Raw genomic sequence first — 21,574 nt, 5'->3', positions numbered from 1 at the left:
CGGCTAGATGAATTGCCGTTAAAGAGATTCCCCCCTGAATCGCCCAATACCAGAGCTGCATTGTCTCTCTGCACAGGGGTAGTGACCCCACGCCTCCTGTTTCGTTTAGGTAGTGCATGGCCACTGTGTTGTCCGTCATTATCAGGACATTCTTTCCCCTGACAGATGGCAGGAAGGCCTTCAGCGCTAGTCTGATTGCCCTCAGCTCTAAAAGGTTGATCTGTAGTTTGGACTACGATGGAGACCAACAACCGCTGATTGTCAAATCGTTGGCATGAGCTCCCCACCCCAGGAGTGAGGCGTCCGTCACTACTGAGATCTCCAGCCATGGTTGCCAATAAGGTTCTCCTTTAAGATGTTCTCTGTACAGGTCCACCATAGAAGGACTTGTCTGACCTTGTTCGGAATCTGAAGAAGATCTGTCATTTGACCCGAGAACTGGGACCACTGAGTCTTTAGGGCCCACTGAAGGGATCTCATCCTCAAGCGTGCCTCTAGGACCAGAAAGATGCAGGATGCCATGAGGCCGAGCAACCTTAAAAAGTCGTAAGCCTGAAGATTTTGGGCATTTTGTAATTTGGAAACCATCTGAAGAATGTCTTCAGCCCTCGACTTGGGAGGCGAGCTCTAATACAGCTCCTATGTACAAAGCTGTTGGGAAGGTGTCATCTGTGACTTCTTGAAATTGTGGGAGAAGCCCAGTTTGTGGAGGAAGTGGCAGGTGACTTTCAGATGATCCAGTACTTGCTCGGCAGAGCGCGCTCTGATCAACCAATCGTCCAGGTAGGGGTAGACATGAATCCCCCCTCTCCTGAGGTGCGCTACCATTAACTTGGTGAAGACCCTCGGGGCGGAGGTCAAACCGAATGGCAGGACTCGAAACTGATAGTGTGAGTCGCCAACTACGAACCTCAGGTATTTTCTGTGTTTGAGATGAATCGGCATATGAAAATAAGCATCCTGGAGGTCCAATGACACCAACCAGTCCTGGAGTTGAAGGGCCTGAAGGATCTGAGAAAGGGTAACCATCTTGAACTTGTCCTTCCGGAGGAACTTGTTCAAGTTTCTTAAGTCCAAGATGGGTCTCAGTCCTCCGTCCTTTTTGAGGATCAAAAAATACAGGGAGTACCAACCCTTGTTCCTCTCCACTGCAGGTACTGGTTCTACAGCACCTTTCTCCAGCAGGGATCGAACTTCCTGCTGTAGGAGCGGGTTTGAAAGTTTCAACGGGTGTCTCCCTGGTGGATTGCTTTGAGGTTGCTTTAGAAAAGGAAGGCAATAGCCTTGGGCTATTATTTCTAGAGCCCAAACATCTGAAGTAATGGCTCGCCATTCTTGCAGTTCCTGCAACAGCCTGCCTCCTATAGGTGTTTTGTGGTGCAAGTCCTCAAAGTGGTTTTGTGGCGGATGTTGCAGTTGCTGATGGCAAAGAGGCTGCAGTTGGAGCTGGCTTAGCACGTTTTCCTCATCCACCACGAGTGGCCTTTCTTTGGCCCCTTTGACTGGCCATTCCTCTTGTCTTCCCGTATGAGGTGTAATAACAATAGGATCGTCCCCTCCATGATTGCCCTTGTGCACGAAAAGGCTGAGGTTGCCTAATAGCAGCTCTTAAGGATTTTTACGCTGCTTTTGAGGTCTGCAACCTCTCAAGGCTCTCGTCAGCCTTGTTGCTAAAAAGGTGAGACCCGTCAAAAGGCATGTTCAGGAGGCGGTTCTGTACGTCCGGTGCAAAACCCGACTTCCGTAACCACGCAAACCGTGCTAGTGCCCATGGACCTGCTTATACTATCCGCAGTGTCCAATCCAGATTGAAGGGATTCCTGCATGGCCTCCTTTCCATCTCTAACGATGGCTAGGAAACCTTCCCTTTCTTCCCCTTATGGTATGTGCTCTGCCGCCATTGCGATGCACTCCCATAGAGTGTACGAAAATTTTGCCAAGGCACATGTGGAGTTGGCAGATTTTAATGCCATGTTACTGGCTGAAAATACCATCCGTGCCCAACCATCCACACACTTATCGTCCCTGTCTGGAGGGACAGACGGGTAAGCAAGTTTGTTGGAAGCTGTGGCTGCCTGTATGACCAAACTCTCGGTAGTTGGATGTTTTGACAGATAGCCACGGGTCGCTACTGGCTGGGCGGTATTTTAATGCGAGGGATTTATTTACCGAAGGAATAGAATCCGGAGTTTCCCAATTCTTGGCCACCCTGTTTTGTAAGGCTACATGAAAAGGTAGTACTGGGTCTTAAGTGGGACCATGGTCCAATATGTCTCTTAAATCGTCCTGGACAAATTGAGCTGGTGGTCTAGCCCATCCCAAGTAATCTACCACCTTGGTCATTAACTGACGGTAAGATGGACTGGCATGCCCTCCTGGATCTGGTCTACCGAAGTCATTCTCAGGAGAGGTGTCAATGCCACTTGCATTGTGTAAAGACTCCACCAAATCCCTCATTCTGCTTTCCTCTGAGATCAAGCATTCTGGGACATTTGGGGTGCCATACTCCAATCCAAAAGGTACATTTTCCTCCTCTGATCTCTCCTGTTCCTCAAAAATTGAGGTCAAGGATTTGAAAAACTCCTTCCTAGGGAGAGGCTTGAAAACCTTCTCTGGGAGAGGAGGAGGAAGAGGTGTAGTACCAGACTCTGAAGGAATTACATGTTTTTTAACTTTTTCCTTCTCTTTTTCTGGCTGCCCTGGCTTGGTTGGAGCCTTTGGCGCCGAGGGTTTCGGCGTCGATGTCGATAAAAGCGTCCATGACATAGTGGTCGTCGACAGGGTCTGCTTCGAAGGCGTCGAGGCGGCCTTCGACGGTTTCCCCTTCGAGGTGTGATAGGTCTCGGACAGCGCCAGTGACCTCGAGCGGTCGTGTCTACTCGAGCGTTTATCGCTCGGCGTCCTGGAAGGTTCCCTATCCTTCCTTTTTCGATCAACCGGGCTCGAGGGTGTGCGAGTGTCGGAGCGATGACGCTCCCGGCCGGCTTCCGAAGAAGGCACGGACCGAGGCTTCGCCTTCTCAAACACCTCCATCATTTTGATCCTGAATGCTTCCCACTCTTTCGGTAGACGAATGTTTTGTGGGGAATTTCATTTTCAGAGACTCGTCTGACAACGAAGTGGAGGGAGACCTATGGCGTTATTTCTACGACTTTTTCGACGAAGACGACATGCGATGAGAATCGCTTCGGGATCTAGATCGATGCCTTTCGCGTCGAGGAGATTTTTCCCCATGGGGTCTCGACTCGACGCTAGAGGCTTTTCGATCCTTCCGACCTACCTGTAGCTTTCCTCTCCTTTCTCACAAGGCCTTCCCCGTCATCGCCTGACACTTCGAACAGGCCTCCATGTCGTGGCCTTCCCCGAGACACCACAAACACTCGAGTTGCGGGTCCGTGATCGACATTTTTGAGCCGCACGACTTGCATTTCTTAAAACCCGATCTCGGGGTCGTGGTCGGCGTCGATGACGAGGACATAATTACTTCTCGTTATATTATATTTCTTGACAGAACTCGAGGCGTGCCGAATGTCTGAAGCAACATAACTGCGGAAAAACGGAACTGAGGCCAACGGGCGCCGCGCATGCTTCTTATACACCCGATGACGTCACCCTCGACAGAGGCCTTCGAGGGACCATCGACTCAACGACATCGACGCACGGCGCCCTCTGCCGAAAAAATTACCGAAGAGCAGCAAAGCTGGATGGAATACATCTAAGATGAGGAATACGTTGGAGGACACAATCCACTTGAAATAGAATTAGCAAGAATGCAGAAATTATTTCTATGTACCTCTGAAGTATAACATCAGTGCAATGTCTGTAAAATGTAAAGGTTTGCCGCATGAATGGCCAAACAAAGCTCTAAAAACATTTTTCAGTTCAAGGATGTGTGGCTGGGTCATGCAGTCAGTGTTACAGCACAGTTTTAGTGCGAGGCTGAGCGCAAGCAAGTGGCTGGTACTGATTTCTCCCACCGAAACGGGCAGGAGAAAATTAATTCCCAGCACGGCCACCTGCACCAATAACACATCCTGCTTGCAGAAGGCCTTTGAATTACATTAAAAAGATATTTTTAGAATACAAAGTTGGGATAGGCTTTGCTTACCTCTTAAGGCACGTTGCTAAGTCACAGTGGGAAGGTCCTCTCTGCCTAATCTTCCTCTACACTGCAGACCAATTCCTACAAAATAGGCAAAAAGCAACTCATTACCTATCCACAACAATGCACACTCACTCTGGGGGTGGGTGGGGCTCAAGAATCGATAGCCGAACAAACCTTTCACCTTTATGCAAATTAGGAGGTTTGCATGTATTTTGCCCCAGAGCGCCTGTACAGAGCTCCAAGTTTCCTGCATAAAACTGCAGAATCATTGGCTGCATCTGTAATGATTCTGAGTGTTATTAGTTTTTGCTATATAAGAAAATGCCATCGTCCACTGATGGCAGCTACCAAAATGTAATTGTGGTTGGGGTGGTTGATTTAGGGGCGCAAAAAATAACAGTTTAAAAGATTAGATATGTAGGCTTAACTGCAAAAGGGGAGGGTACATCGAGATCAGGACCTTTTGCCATGCGCTTCTGAACAGAGGGATCAGGCTGCGAGATAGCAGACAAGATAAGTGCAGTTGGATTCTGGTAAACATTTTAAAAACTCTGAAAGACTTTTATTGCAGGCTGTGTGTGGGAGAACAAGGGTGTGTGGGGTGAGTGAGAGTGAGAATGAATACCAAGAAACATTGGACAGGGAGCAAGGGAGAGTGGGGGGCTATGTGCAAGATTAGAGCGCAGTTGTGAGTGAGAACTCGGGTGCAAGTACTGTGGGTGACTGCGATTGAGAGCTATCGTGCAAGAACGCATGAAAACTAGTTTTGAGTAAAAATGACAGCTAGAGAGAGTGAGAAGTAGCATTATTTGAAAACATAAGTGAGTGTGAGAGTAGTGTGCATGTTGAGAGGGCTAAGGTGTGAGAGCTAGGATGCAAGAGTGAGAACTATGGTGTGAGAACGAGAGCTTTGGTTCAAGAGTGAGAACTATGGTGCTGCTCACATGCTCAGAATTGCCATTTCTCAGCAAGACTGCAAAACTATACCATTGTGTTCTGTATATTTAGTGCTTCCTCACCACCAATGTGGATTCATGGCTCTCTCCCAGTGTCTAAATAGTAGATCTGTCTACATTCAATTGGCAACAGGCATTTCCGGAGCTGCCTGCTGTCCATAAGCTGCCGCTCAGGATGTTGGGAGCCGTGATGGGGCAAGGGATAGAAGGCTCGAGCCTGTCGGATAGCAGAATCAGCAGGGTTTTAAAACCTGCTCACGTCTTCTGCAGGGGCCATGGGGCAAAATGAGCCTGATCCCACATACAGGGTGTTGTTACCCCTTTATCTCTCCTGAATTAAAGAATGAGCTCTCTCAGACACACGTCATTACCCCTGCACACACATTGAATGAATATGGTATGGATCTATAGATCGAGAAAACTGGAGTGACAATTCAGAGTGTATTAACAGAGATATAATTGTATTCCCAGATGGGAGACTGACTCTATTAATATACATGGGGTCACTGAGATGACCAAGAGTGAAACTGTACATTCAGTTGTGAGATTACCAGCAACGGCAGATACTATGCTCCAAGGAGTGAGGTGCCTACTCAATATATGACACTGTTTATAGGTGTGAGACCCATCCTGAATGCTTGCCCAAAGAGTCTTTGCCAGAGTTTCACACTGAAGAAGTGAGCATGTGATCCGGGGTCTGCAGCCCACACACACGCAGGGGATTCCCTTGCTCCCACTTGCGAGATTTGCACCAAATTAGTGAGATTGTGCTCCAAGGTAGGAGGCACATGCACAATCTTTGCTCTGACGTTTGAAACACTCACAGGATGGGACGGCATTTCGTTCTCCCATCCTAGTTGTGCTGCTCTGCCTTTTGAGGGCTACTACAACTGGATGATTATAGAGGGGTGGAGTAGGGGCAGTGATGGCCTACTGGAATGCAACTCGAAGGCTTAAATCTCCTTCTTACTTGACTTCAGTATATGCAGTACATGCTAGCCAATTTTTACCACTGTTCTGTACTGCGCGCGCCTCCACCCCCCCACGCGCCGTTGCGCCAAGTTGGCGACTACTGTATTTGGGCCCCCCCCGGAAAATTCATAAGTCGGCTCCCCTGGTGCTGGGTGTTAGTGCTGGTCTCTAACATCCAGCACCCGCCGTAATAACGCAGCCTGCTGTTCATAGAAGGCCTCTTCTATGAGCCGCATGCTGCGTTATTATGGCGGGTGCTGAGTGTTAGAGAGTGGCTGCTCTCTAACATCCAACACCCACCGTAATCCGCCGTAATAACGCAGCATGCGGCTCATAGAAGGCCTGTTCTATGAGCCGCATGCTGTGTTATTATGGCGGGTGCTGAGTGTTAGAGAGCAGCTGCTCTCTAACATCCAGCACTCGCCATAATAACGCATCCTGCTGCTCGTAAAAGGCAGCAGGCTGTGTTATTACGGCGGTGAGTGCTGGGTGTAAGTGTCCGATGATAATACTATGAGCAGCAGGCTGCGTTATTATGTCGGGTGCTGGATGTGAGCAAGTGGCTCAGAATAATATTTCTCCCACCCGAACGGCAGAAATATTACCATCGGACACTTGCACCCAGCATCCACGACATTTGCATGAAAAGCAGGGCCCGGCTCCCCCACCCAAACCTCCCCTAGCAAGTCCTTCACCCTCCTTATCTTAAAGTTAAGCCAGAGTGTGAGAGGGGTGCTAAGAACCTCCTCTCACCACGTGATGATGCCGCATCCGGGCTGGGCTGACAAAACATTGATACAATGTTTTGAGCCCAACCCAGGTGCTTCTCTGCCTCGCCTGCAGTGCACAGTGTGCACAGCAGGCAGAACTTTTAAAGGCACACTCTTTTTTTTTTTCTGCTGTGGAAATCATATCGCAATTGGTGCATCATGATTCCTAAAATAAACAGCAAAACATCATTATCATATCGCAAATTGCGATGCGATACTGCTTATTTTATGACTTGCAGTGGCTGCTTTGGCTTTGATTTTACATTGCAATTGTGGGATTTTGCTGATGAGAGCATCTTGGCTATTACTACACCAAATATTATCTTTCGTGATGATCGTGGGAGGAGCAATGGGAGATTCCACTTAACAAAGGATTGTGAATAATTCTAGGGAACTAGAGGAGGCTTCACAATCCTATTGTTACAGGCTGTTGCTTTGGTTGCATGGATGGCTTTTTTATATATCAATGACAGGTCTAGGAAGAGGACTTTGCTTGCGGCTGTGGGGTCCTTCTGCAAGGCAGCATCTGCTGCACTTTTCTTTGCTCGTAATGCGTGTAGTTCTGTGGTGTACCAAGTCTTTTTATGTCTGGTATTTTTGTTTTGCGCCGCCTGAGAGCGACCAGCTGGTTTATAGCGTTAGCTAATAGGGAGCTGTAGTGTTGGACCAGAGAATAGATATTGCGGTGAAGGAATATGCATGTTAAGCAAGGGGAGAAGCCAATCACTAGTTAAGTTACGGGTACTGCGTGCTAGTGTAGGAGGTAGAGGGATGAAAGGTTTAGGGCATTTGTTTGGAACATGGATGGAGAAGGTTACACAGTGGTGGTCAGTCCATGGGCAGGGTACGTTAGAGAGAATGGAGATATTGCAGTTGTGGTCCAGGGGCCAATCTAAGGTGCGGCCTTGTATGCGGGTAGGGTTGAGGATGCATTGGGTACAGCCCAGGGCAGAAGTAGCTTTTTAACGAGGGCTGAGGCGTCTTTGTCTCCAAGGATGATGATTTGACTAGTGGGTTTCAGGTTGGCAGAGATTAATTGGACCAGGTCTTTTTCAAAGGTGGCAAGGGGGCCTAGAGCTTGGTAGAGGAGGTGCAAGGAGATGGAGTAATTAGGAGAGCAACCAAGTTTGGCAGAGATGAATTCACAATGCAGGATTGAGGTGGACTCAATAGAACCAAGTGGGATGGAATTCTTATAAAGGCAACCCTTCCTCCTTTGCTGGCAGTCCTATCCTCTCAGAGTAAGGCATAACCAGAGGGTACCGCAATGGATGTGATGGTTTAAGCCAGGTTTCAGTGATGGCCAGGATGTTTATGTTGTTAGAGGTTAGAAGATCTTGGATGTCGGGTGCGTGGGCACCAATGGATTTGGCGTTGATCAGAATGCATACAAATGATGATATTGGTGAGGGGCTAGGGGTGATAGGATCAAAGTTAGGTATGGTTGTTTGAGTAGCACATGAGTACATGGGTTGGGGAAAGCTGGGGCGGAGGAGCGGTCGCTCACAAAGTAGTTACGTGTTAGGGTGCCAGGCGGGGTAGCCTCTGTGGGGGTGGCTTGTGAATGAGTGTGGGCTGTGAGGTGGAATCTTTGGTCTATGCCTGTGTGTGTCACACTGGTCGTTGTGCGGCCTACAAGGTGGTCTGCTAGCACTGGTCGGAAGAGGCTGGGGTGGGGCACTGTCAACAGCATAGTGCAGGTGTTCACTAGGCATGGCAGGGTTGGAGGCGCTTCCTGTGCTGGGTGGTCGGCTGAGGATGGAGAACAAGAGCTAGTGATGGTGGCAGTAGAGAAAATGGAGCGCAGGTAAGAATGTGGTAGGTTGTGGCGCAACACGTGTTGGGTGGTCTACCGGTGGTGGTGAGTGGGTGTTAGTGGTGGTAACAGGAAAGAGTCAGAGAGCAGGTAGAAATAAGGTAGGCTGTGGCAAGGGTGTATGCATGTTACTTGGGGCAATCATATTCACACTTGCCACGGCACGGGAAAGGGCCTGAGCATAGGATGAGTATGAGAAACCAAGAAAACTAGAAAAGGATTTCCTCAAGAGATGGGAATACCCATGCATGTTCCAAGAGATAATACTGCACTGTTGAGGCAAACTATCTCAATTTCTTGATGGAATATTGGCATTACTAATTAATTAATAAAACCAGTCAGAATTTATTTATTGGATGACAGCGTATTGGTGGGAAGTATAACCTGTTGTTTCGAGATCCCATCTAACAGGAGTCTCATTTTCAAAGTATCCCTTAGTAGAACTGGGTTAATGTGGGTGCTTCGGGTCAATGTCTGACTTTTCACTGGAAAATTGGCATTTTGTTCTATGTGGACAATGTCATTTCCAAAACATCCATGGGCATTAAGAAACATCTAGAAGCCTTGGAAACACTTGTCTGGATCGATTACTGGTAGTAAAACCTGCAACAATGCTTGCAATAGCCTGTCCTACGTTTAGATCTATGAAGTGTGTTTAAGTTTGCCACTGAATATATTTACCAGACCCGGGCCTGCCACGCCCACAGCACATCTGCGTACTCATGCCCCCACCAGGAAACTAACTTCCAGATAACCCAGTAACTAATACATCAATCACAACCACCATTCTCTCCAAAGAAAGCACCCGTCACTCGCATCTTCTATTTGTACTGTCTCACACACTCCCACTGCCTAGAAGAAACACATAAAGGGAGAAAAGATAGAAAAGATAATCACAAGACAGACCGCATGAAAACAATGCAACTGGGAAATAAAATAGTGCGTGAAAAGGAACACCGCGACAGATAACTGGTCAAGAGATCTGTCCAAGTGCAAACAGGTCTAAAACCAACAATGAATGCGTTCAAACTTGCAAGAAAGTATGGCCAAAATGTACCGGTTCAGACCAATAATAATAATAATACGTGACATCACATCGTAAATATCATGCTCAATCATACGCCCAACACTTGTGCATTAACATCTCTTGCATACGGGCCATTCGAACATACAGGCAATTATTCACCATTCATAACTCATTCAAGGTCGTAGATTACCCCCTCAACCCTGGTTTACTGACCAGCTTAAATCTGCTCGTCTGAAACTCAGACAACTGGAGCGTAAGTGGCGCAACAGCTACAACCCAGTGCTTAGAGACTCCTACAAACTTGGACTCTCTAATTATCTGGCCGAGGTTAAACTGGCTAAATCCTCCTTTTTTTCCAAGAAAATTGAAGATGCTTTATGCTAGCCCAAAGCTCTGTTGTCAATTGTACATTCATTAGCCTCCTCTGAAGCCCTTACTTCCAGGGTCAAGCCCTCTCAAAAGCTATGTGACGATCATGCCTCTTTCTTTATCACCAAAATCGAAGTCGCTCAAATATAGCAAAATCTGCTGCAACAAGGGCACCAGATGCTACTACACCTGCATCTGTCCCCCCTATTGACCAGTCAGCTAGCTGGTCCACTTTTCCCCTTTTCAGCGAGGAAGAGGTTTTAGCTGCCATCTTGAAAATTAAATCTTCGTCTCCTGGAGATGCTATTCCTGTCAATATTATGAAGAAGGTGGCCCCAGATCTACTAACAGACATTACCTCGGCTAAAATGATTCATGCCAATCGGGCCTGGTCCTTCTGGAGCTCAAATCGGCGGCTAGGGTTATTCCCCTTCTTAAGAAGCCCACACTTGACTCTATGGTCCCTGCTAATTTTCGTCCAATTTCTTTACTCCCATTTTCGTCTAAGCTTTTGGAGTCTCTCGTGACTCCCCTCCTGTCTTCTTTTTTGGAATCTTCCAAAATTCTTAACTCCGCTCAGGCTGGCTTTAGACCAGGGAGAGGCACGGAAAGTGTACTGGTGTCGGTACAAGCCGATATGTCCAGACTAGTTGACGCAGGTGGAGAGTAGGTGCTTTGATTCTGCTGGACCTATCAGCTGCTTTTGATACGGTTGACCATCCAATTCTGCTCTCACGTTTGGCTCAGACATATAACATATACATCTGGGCACTGGTCTGCCTCATCCGCTCTTGCGGCCTCAATTGCTATTCCTATCCAAATCCTGATCAGCTTAGATCAAGACCAGGATAGGGTTTTGTCGTGTCTTCATGATTGCCTGAGAGCCGTAGGGGACTGGATGGACCAGAAATGGCTTAAACTTAATGGCGACAAAACAGAGGTAATGGTGGTGGGCTGCCCTCACTGTGGACCTCAGCTTTTTGGCCCTCCTCGTTGGGCCCACTTCTGAGCCCAGTCGACAAAGTGAGAAATCTGGGCGTCATACTTTCCGCCACCCTCTCCATGTCCAGTCAAGTGACGGCTGTGTGCCAAGCCGCCCATCACCAGATCAGGCTCCTTAAAGGCATGGTCTAGTAAAAATGTTTATTGTCCCTACGAGTCGGCCATGTTTTTTTAAGCCCAATTGGCTTGATTTTAGAAAACTTTCCTATGGACCTTACCCGAGTTTTCGTCCATTGAACACACGCGAAAACACAGCTAATGACGTGTCGCCATGGAAATGGCAGGACGCCTCTCTCCTCAATAAGTATAAACAGACCGTTTCACAACACACAGCAGCCGATTTTCGATTCCATTCCTCTCTCTGTGTTACTTTTGAGTATTCTGTGAATCGTTTCAGTGCTCTGGTCAGCTACCTTCGCCGCTTGTAGCCCGTGTGAACAGATACCAGTACCACCGCTATAAATTATTTTAGTTTGTTTAACACACAATGGCTACAATAATGCCCTACATGTACGAGCCCGAGTATACCGAGGAGGAACTACTGGAAAGGGAAGCACGCGAAAAAGATGGGGATTCGGACGGCAGTTGGCAGGACGAATCAACAGATGAAGAACCTGGGCCTAGTCGAATGGACGGCGTCTCCACCTGGTGCACATGCAATCAGTGCAAGCTAATGCCAACCGAGGAAGAGAACTGCTGCTGCCTAGAAAACTCGGGATGCCTGGCCTACATTTCGGAAGGCGAGCCACGACCGCAATGCATCACCGAGCTGCCAGACTACAGGGCAGCCTGCCTCACACGGGCCGTGTTGAGAATAATGATGGTGCTTATACACGAACTTCGAGCAACTGTTCGTCCTCGTAATCCGAGTAACGAGTAAGTATACTCTGCTTGTCATGCCACTCCTATTTCATAGTCTTCTACTATATCCAAAATTACATCTACATATCATTGTAACGCATGTAAGTCGTTGAATAGTGTGCATTGTCTAGATAGCATTTGTCCGTGTAAAATGCCATTAGTTACAAGAATTGTCATTGACAACAAATGTTTATTAAACTTATCTTGGTAATTTAAAAACAGTTTGTTTCATTCCTTTTCACAGGTGGTACAGGCTGGTGGCCGATCGTTCCTTTACAAGGTGGCTTCACGGGAGGCTTGGACACCGCGTTCGAAGAGTAATACCCGCCTGTGCCGTTCGTGCCATTAGAGAAACGTTCCCGAGTGACAGCGGTCAGTACAGGGGATTTTCACTTGCTGTGCTGCAACCTGACCTGTATAATCTTTAAAGACTTGTATTTTTGTGTCATGAAAATAAGATACAAAATAAAACACCACATATATTTTAACAACGGTTGTCTCGATTTTTTAAATGAATCAAGTGTGTCTCCATTCAAGGATGGACATCAGACATCTGTGCTCCGAATGGGTGAAGGTCTGGTTGCTGTGAAGCAGGGTGGTCACTATCTATCTAAGCTAACATAACATATTCTCGATAATGCATGCACTAAAACACACTTGTTCAAAGTCTTTCAGTAGGTTATGTCTCTATAAAAGTCACACATATATCTATACTAACATTTACCACTGGATTATACAGTCTTGACAACTATAATACACCGGTTGAAGTGTGGGTCTGTGCTCACAAGAATCTCCGGTATGTGGCATTTGTTAATGATAAGCAACGATATACTATCATTGATATAAAGGCGATATACTGTATATTGATATAAAGGCGGTTCACGCCGGTGGATGCGCGCTGGCATGGGGGGCTGGCAGGGGCACGAAAGGCCAAGGTGCCAAACTGCATGTACACTTCAAAAGGTGTCCCACGCCAAGGGGCCATTGTTCACATGGTCTCCTCAGACCCCGTGTCTCCATGCAGGCCTCCCCTGAGGCAGGCCGCCCCCCTGCAATCCACATAAGTGTGTCTCCATTCAGCAGTCTTCCTGTGCCTTATCTGCACGCCCCAGGGCCATCCATCCCACCCCCTTGTATCAAAGGCGGTTCGCGCCGGTGGATGCGCGCTGGCATGGGGGGCTGTCAGGGGCGCGAAAGGCCAAGGTGCCAAACTGCATGTACACTTCAAAAGGTGTCCCACGCCAAGGGGCCATTGTTCACATGGTCTCCTCAGACCCCGTGTCTCCAGGGAGGCCTCCCCTAAGGCAGGCCGCCCCCCTGCAATCCACATAAGTGTGTCTCCATTCAGCAGTCTTCCTGTGCCTTATCTGCACGCCCCAGGGCCATCCATCCCACCCCCTTGTATCAAAGGCGGTTCGCGCCGGTGGATGCGCGCTGGCATGGGGGGCTGTCAGGGGCGCGAAAGGCCAAGGTGCCAAACTGCATGTACACTTCAAAAGGTGTCCCACGCCAAGGGGCCATTGTTCACATGGTCTCCTCAGACCCCGTGTCTCCAGGCAGGCCTCCCCTGAGGCAGGCCGCCCCCCTGCAATCCACATAAGTGTGTCTCCATTCAGCAGTCTTCCTGTGCCTTATCTGCACGCCCCAGGGCCATCCATCCCACCCCCTTGTATCAAAGGCGGTTCGCGCCGGTGGATGCGCGCTGGCATGGGGGGCTGTCAGGGGCGCGAAAGGCCAAGGTGCCAAACTGCATGTACACTTCAAAAGGTGTCCCACGCCAAGGGGCCATTGTTCACATGGTCTCCTCAGACCCCGTGTCTCCAGGCAGGCCTCCCCTGAGGCAGGCCGCCCCCCTGCAATCCACATAAGTGTGTCTCCATTCAGCAGTCTTCCTGTGCCTTATCTGCACGCCCCAGGGCCATCCATCCCACCCCCTTGTATCAAAGGCGGTTCGCGCCGGTGGATGCGCGCTGGCATGGGGGGCTGTCAGGGGCGCGAAAGGCCAAGGTGCCAAACTGCATGTACACTTCAAAAGGTGTCCCACGCCAAGGGGCCATTGTTCACATGGTCTCCTCAGACCTCGTGTCTCCAGGCAGGCCTCCCCTGAGGCAGGCCGCCCCCCTGCATCCACATAAGTGCGTCTCCATTCAGCAGTCTTCCTGTGCCTTATCTGCACGCCCCAGGCCCATCCATCCCACCCCCCTCTATCAAAGGCGGTTCACACCCGGGGATGAGCGCTGGCATGGGGGGCTGTCAGGTGCGCGAAAGGCCAAGGTGCCAAACTGCATGTACACTTCAAAAGGTGTCCCACGCCAAGGGGCCATTGTTCACATGGTCTCCTCAGACCCCGTGTCTCCAGGCAGGCCTCCCCTTCAAGCAGGCCGCCCCCCTAATACCACGACATACATACGTCATTCATTCACAAACACACCCCAGTTTCTAATACTTTAAAAACCACTCGATATGTCTCATGAGAACATCTTTGTGCTTTGCAAGTCAACTCCTGAACATGCTACCTGGGAACCACTGAGATCTATGCTAATCTGCTCGTTGTCGTGCTATCCGTTAACTTCTGTGACCGCTTCGAGCATACCCATCAGTGCGCTACCTGTGGCCATCCACCTATTCTCCCGCAACATACTGCTCTGCTTGCTGAATCCAACTGTTTGTTGGTCAAGGTAAGGCCATGTATCCTGGTCATATTTCGCAGATTTTTTAATTTCTATTTATTTTCGACTAGAGTACACAATAGTGCTATGTTCATTGGTCTCATTGGTATAGACTTGAGTTTCCATTGCTATGCTATCAATAGATCTATTTATTTTCATCTGTGACTATTGTGATTGAATTACATCCTTCGGGGGTCCAGTCAATAATGTAAGCATGTTTCCTTCTCGTGCAAGACAGAACATCCAAGGGACGAGTCACATGTTCAGATTTCAGTCACATCAATTATACATTTCTGCAACTTATGCAAATACTAAGCAGCACATAATGAACTGGTATAGTTCCTGAGGCCAAAACAAACCTTGCATTGATCATTGTATGATTCATTTACTTTTGTATCAAATCTTTACTCTTGAAGATTGTATAATAATGTCGATATTTACTTTTCAGATTTATCAACAATGCCTGCCTCTTCGATTAGCCCTTCGAAGACCCATGCGAAATCTGAAGGAACTACAATGCATGTATTCCCGAAAACTGTTGATCGAATAAGAGAATGGGTCAGACATTGCGGATATCCACTGGATGAGCTGGAAAGTAGAGTCCAACAAGTCTTAGAGGACAAGAGGGGTGATCGATACCGCATCTGCAGCCGGCACTTTTCCTTGGACATGTACACAACTTCTTGGGTAACAAAGAAGAATAAGCGGCGAACGACACGGAAATTGCGCGAAAACGCTATTCTACTCTATTCGTCCACATTCCGCCACCGGTGAGTCAAGTGTCCGGATTTAGCTTTCGGCCTTGCGGTAGTGTGTAGCCGAATGGATTAATAGATATTGTAGCTGTTCTATTCCTTGTAATAATTTTGATATTGATATGAGTGTATAGTTTTTTGAATAATGACATTTATTAATATATTCTTTTTCGATTTCATAACCCACAAACGCAATGTATATATATATGGGGACAGGGAACTGTGCTGTATTGAGCATTTTTCAAGTATTCTGTCGGCTTACATGGCTATTTTTAATATTGGCATTTCATTATCAATCATTAATTGTCCTTTACAACTTCTTGACTATCCCTTGAATCTGAAGCAAGAACATTCTACATCCTTGACGTGGTCGCAGTTATCAACCACTTCTAGTGCGTATCAGGTAATCTTACTAGGCTAATCCGCTACATACTTGTTTTATGCATGTCAAGTAATAGTTTTATTCTATCGTGTAATTATTTTACCGAATGTTTGGTTACTGCTTTCCAATTGATATACACCTTAGTTATCGTCCACTGGTGTTTGTTTTCAGTTATAATTAGTGTTATCCATACTAATGCAAGCACTGTCTTTCAGGGAGATGCTGAAGCGTCCACCACATCTACAACATTTCTAGATGTTTTTCAACATCAGGAGGTATGGATACTGACAGCTCCATCGAGCATCATCATCAGAGCTGGAATTCTTGTCGTTTGATTGTTCTACACAATGTTTCATTTGTGGTTAGCCGTTGATATGTACCTGTGCTGTCGACCCCAGGTGTGTGTTATGTTTTCACAATTGCAATCCTCACTAATGCAAGTACTATGTTTCAGGCAGCTGATGGAGCGTCAACCCCTGCACTTGATGCAGAGCCTGACATTCAAGTATACGAATCGGCGCAACAGCTTTCGGAAGTGCGCACTACATTTGCAACATCCATAGATATTCTTCAGCAGCACGAGGTATGGATAATGACAGCTCCATCATGCGTGATCATATAACGTGATTCCATTTGGTATACTTTCTTCCCTATTAACGCAAGTGCTGTGTTTCAGGGAGACGACGAAGCTTCCACCACAACCACAACATCTCATTTAGATGATGCAGATGTAAAGGAATCGTTGAAATAAGTCGATGAAATGTGATCATATTTGGATTTTCCTTGATTCTTTTGGACAATGCATCATTTGCGGTTATCTCTTTATATGTACCTGTGCCGTCGACCCCAAGTGTGTGTTATGTTTCCAATATTGAAAACCATACTAATGCAAGTACTGTGTTTCAGGGAGACGACGGAGCTTCCACCACAATCACAACATCTCATTTAGATGATGCCAATGTAAAGGAATCGTTGAAATAAGTCAATGAAATGTGATCATATTTGGATTTTCCTTGATTCTTTTGGACAATGCATCATTTGCGGTTATCTCTTTATTTGTACCTGTGCCGTCGACCCCAAGTGTGTGTTGTGTTTCCAATATTGAAAAGCACACTAATGCAAGTACTGTGTTTCAGGGAGATGCGGATGCCTCCTCTCCAATACAACCATTCATGGCAGTCCATGCAGAGCCAGAGGTATGGATACTGACAGTTCCATCGAAATAGATCATCACTGGTCGAATACTTGTCGTTTGATTGTTGCACACAATGTTACAATCGTATTTGGCTATTGAGATGTACCTGTGTGTTCGTCCTCACGTGTGTTTTATGCTAACAATATTTTGATACATAGTAATGAAAGTACTATGTTTCAGGGAGACGATGGAGCCTCATTCCGTGCTGTCTATGCGGATACAGAAAATATAGTCGTTGCAGCGAAAGAGGAAGGGAGGACATGCGGAAACGAATCGGAGCTACAGCGTGCAGATGTTGAAGGTCCAGTCAAAAAAGTTGCAAAGAAAAAAAAACAAAAAAAGGTTACTTAGAAACAGTTCATAACTTTAAAAATAATTTTGTGCTGGGGACTATTTTATGTTTTTTTTCCAGTCAATTCTACTACACTCCATCTTGTGTTTAAACTGAACATCCCTTTTCCAATCTCTCCTCCAGTTACCCGTGGGTGTCAGAACTATACACACACACACAGTGAAGCGAATGAGAGATGTGGCTTGCCAGACCGTGTACACTATGGAGGAACTATTAATTGAGGTGAGGCGTGTTCAGGCTCGAGATGCTCATGTCCAATGGCCAGAACATGAATTAATTGTGTTTGGAGACTACAGCAAAGTTGCATTGGACCATAGCTACAGTGCAACCGCACTACCACAAGAAGATGTTATTGAATGTATTGAAGATAGCTCTAAAGTAGTTGCAGATCAATTTACGCAATCTACACCCGCCAAAAACTTGCCACCAAAAAAACTTGTCGACATTGTTGTGTTCTCCCATCAATGTCGAACTAATAGATGTTGAAATGACAGAGAATGAACCAGCCGCAGCATCCATAGACGCATCAGAACTTGATATTAGCAATATTACTTACCAATGTGTTGAAATCTCCACAACGTCAAAGGCCGAAACAACGTTGACGCAGGATGACAGTCTAATGAAAGAGAGCAAATACATTGTATTCAACAGTTTGATGGAAATTATAAGTATGCTGAAATGTGTGCATTCCATTAGAGAGAAAGTATGTGGGAAGCCATTGATTAATGTGACTCGTCAAATAAAAGGCAGTAACGTCAAAATAAATGCCGCCTGTAGATTAAATCATAGGTTCTCATGGTCCGCACAACCAATGCTGGGGAAACTGCCAGCAGGCAATCTACTGTGTGCAGCTGCATCACTTTTTAGTGGCTCCAGTTTTAGAAAGTTAGAGGCTTTCTTTCAGTTTGTGGGACTCCATTTCATTTCTAAAGCGCTGTACTACACATACCAACATGATTATCTGTTTCCGGCCAATAGTGATGCTTGGAAAATTGAACAATTGTCTCTAGCAAGTACATTCGAAGGCAAACGATTCAGGCTAGCCGGCGATGGACAGTGCGACAGCCCTGGATTTTCTGCCAAGTACTGCACCTACCACTTTCAGGACATGGATAGTAAGAAAATTGTGAGTTTGGTGGTCGTGCAGGTAACACAATGTACATCCTCAGTGGCCATGGAGAAACTAGGTTTTATAAAATCAGTGGAATATCTACAATCGAGGGGAATGCACATCGACCTCATAGCCACGGATAGACAGGTTTCAATTGCCAAGACAATGAGAGAGCAGTTCCCACATATTAAACATCAATTTGACGTATGGCATCTTGCTAAATCAATCAATAAGAAAATCTCGGCTGCAGGGAAAAAAAAAGGTTTTGAAAGTATTTTGCAGTGGTCACATTCTATCACCAACCATCTTTGGTGGAGCTCAAAAACTTGTGAGGGGTCAGTGGAAATACTACTTGAAAAATGGCGGTCACTGATGCACCACTGTACCAACGTTCACCGCTGGACCGCAAATGAACATTTCCACCAATGTGAACATGGCCCTTTGTCCCCAGAGGAGGCACGGAAGAAGAAGTGGTTGATTCCATCTTCACCGACACACAAAGCCATTGAGAAGATTGTTTTCGACAAAACTCTATCAAGAGATTTGAGAGGACTGACAGAATTCTGTCACACAGGAGATTTGGAGGTGTTCCACAATATGTGCCTAAAGTACAGGCCAAAGCGCTTGCATTTTAGCTTTCGGGGCATGAAACATCGCACTCTACTAGCGGTCTTGGCCCATAACAGCAATGTCGGACGTGAACAATCTAGGACTACGGGTAAAGTAAGGATGCCTCGATACACTAAGGTGTTTTCAAAACGAAGTAAGCAATGGGTGATCAAACCAGTCTATGATGAAATGCAGTTCGACTTTGTGAAAGGCCTTATTGTTGCTGTGTTAGAGAAGCACAGATATGGAATTTTGGACGTTTCTGTGCAGAGCAGTGATCCATTGCCACCGAACATTGCGACTGTGCCATGCCCACCCGAAGCACAGCTGATTGTGAAGTACAAATCCCGGTTTAAATAATTGCAATACGATTGTCTTTTTGTAAATAAATGTTATTGTACGGAGTACCTGTAACCCTAACCCCTACCTTCACCATCATGGGTGGCGAACAAGCTGGGTGTCATCTTTGAATTCTCTCTATTCACCTCATATATGTGTATGTATATATTTTTCTCATGTCTCATCTCATGTAAATGTAAATGCTGCACACTGTTAACGGAGTGGAGGCTTGCATATTGCAAATAATAAAACAAACAAACAATAAATCTCACTTTTAACTCAACTCCTGTGGTACTTTATACTTTCCCTGACCTTCTGCCAAAAATTAAATGTCTCAATTTGGGCTGCAAAGCTCGCAGACAACGGGGACAAAATTGGGGCACTTAGAACGCGCCAGCCAAGCGGCCCGTGGCATTTGGGAGAGAAGCCAGTTCGCATTTGCACATTGAGGCGCACTACATAGATGGATTCTAAACTTCAAGTTCTCACAGATGCCTATACTACGTGATGTTGCAAATAAAGAATGCGAAGAACAGCGCCCAGATGAGGCCCACAAGTCGCACTGGAAGTATAAGGGTCTATAGTTTTTTGACCTTGAGACAGGGACCATGCCGAAAGAACTACATTTGAAGGGAGTGCGCAATAACGTAAGAGACGATAAGGCAGAAAATTCAGAAACTAGACCGAGTTTCATTTTAGTTCAGTATACGAAAAATCGTTGTCAAGAGCACGGTCCGTTTTACAGACTGCATTACGAAGAGACACAATGGAAATTTCAAATATAATGTAAGTAAATCTTTACACGCTTTTATACCGGAATGAAGATTTAATGAATGGATGCATGAATAAATGAATGAATGAAGAGCTAGGAAAAGCAAGTAAAACTGTTCGTAGTGGGCACATGGGCATGCAGGTCCACTGGTCTCACCGATCTCGATCCTTGGCCCAGCCACTTTTCCCTGCACTACGGGACTGTCTCTGTATCCTTCAGCCACTTCTCCCGGCATTTACCTTGCACTTGCCACCAGCTGGCCCTATTATTTAATTTGTATTCAACTAACCGTGTACAGCCCTTCCCCATGCGCGATCAGAAAGACACCTGGCCTAGTAGGATCGTTGTCTGTCTGCCCTTGTTCCCCACCTGCCTCGTCACGCCTAGAAACACTTGAGTATAGGCGCGTTACAAATGCCATATCATATATCATATCATTCCTCACGCATGTAGACTGTCGTTTATCATTGTGTGTTGACCTCGATTTATCTCGTTACTTTTCGCATTGATTTTAGAGACGAACATACTCCATTGAACTATCCTTGCAAGCAAATAGTTTCTGATCAGCCGTAATAAATAAAATGAGTAATATTAATGAGGTTCGGCTAGCGAGACTAATTATCATTTTTTTGTTTTCATAACAGGTATTTGATCCCTTTCTGCCACTGCCACCTGTTTGAGACACCGGCGGATGGATTCTTCAGCAGACACCTGCAGCTTCGTGTCAACAACTGGAGCACGATCATCATATTATGGGACGATCGCCAAGGGCCCACATGCCCTTACGCTGTACTAGTGGCTAGAAGCAACATATCAACCTTTAGGCTGGACTAGTGCATAGTTGATGGAACAGCCTTGCGGTTCACCGTGCTTCCAAAGTGATTCTTTTTACGAAAATGAACACCCTGTGTACCATAAAGGAACAGCGCATGACTCAAGATGAAACGGAACAGTTATTGTGGATACAGATAAAAGAAAATAAATGGCTTCCGGAGTTCATATGTCAATTGCTGAATATTCTCTAAACATTTAATGTCAAATAAATGTACTTTACCAAATTTACCGTGTTGCTGTTTCATTTTAAAGTACAGTTTCATATTCCGAATTGTGGCGCGCTGTGTTGTGAGTTGATCTGTGTTGGTTTCCGGATTCTGTGTGGAGTTGCGCAGAAGACGACTGGGCGCGTTTGCCTACGCAGCACAGTAACATCACGGGGAGAGGCGGGGAATATGAATGTTTTGATAATGTCAGGCTCAGGGGCGGGGGAATTGATTTAGTGCCGCAAAAGCAGGTCAGCCAGGGCGATCGGGGAAAAGATAGGATTATCAGAAAATGGCGGCTCCCTGGTGCTTGTTTTCGCGTGCGTTCAATGGACGAAAACTCGGGTAAGGTCCATAGGAAAGTTTTCTAAAATCGAGCCACTTAGGCTTAAAAAAACATGGCCGACCCGTAGGGACAATAAAAAATGTTACTAGACCATGCCTTTAAGAGGCCCCTACCTATGATACCAGA

The 21,574-nt window shown here is 46.5% G+C and overlaps 1 protein-coding gene across 4 annotated transcripts in view; it reads right to left on the bottom strand.

Moving 5' to 3' along the window:
- The window catches only part of LOC138489303 (zinc finger protein 84-like), a 212,342-nt gene that overhangs the window by 142,056 nt on the left and 48,712 nt on the right, over positions 1-21,574 (bottom strand). For all 4 annotated transcript variants that reach the window (XM_069617003.1, XM_069617004.1, XM_069617001.1 and 1 more), the window contains exon 2: positions 4,109-4,183. The gene's annotated coding sequence lies outside the window, so the exon portion shown is untranslated. The remainder of the gene's footprint in view (positions 1-4,108; positions 4,184-21,574) is intronic.

Source organism: Ambystoma mexicanum, chromosome 9 (genome assembly GCF_040938575.1).
Source record: "Ambystoma mexicanum isolate Mex_15411 chromosome 9, UKY_AmexF1_1, whole genome shotgun sequence".
NCBI lineage: Eukaryota > Metazoa > Chordata > Amphibia > Caudata > Ambystomatidae > Ambystoma > Ambystoma mexicanum.
This window is presented reverse-complemented; position numbering and strand designations above follow the sequence as displayed.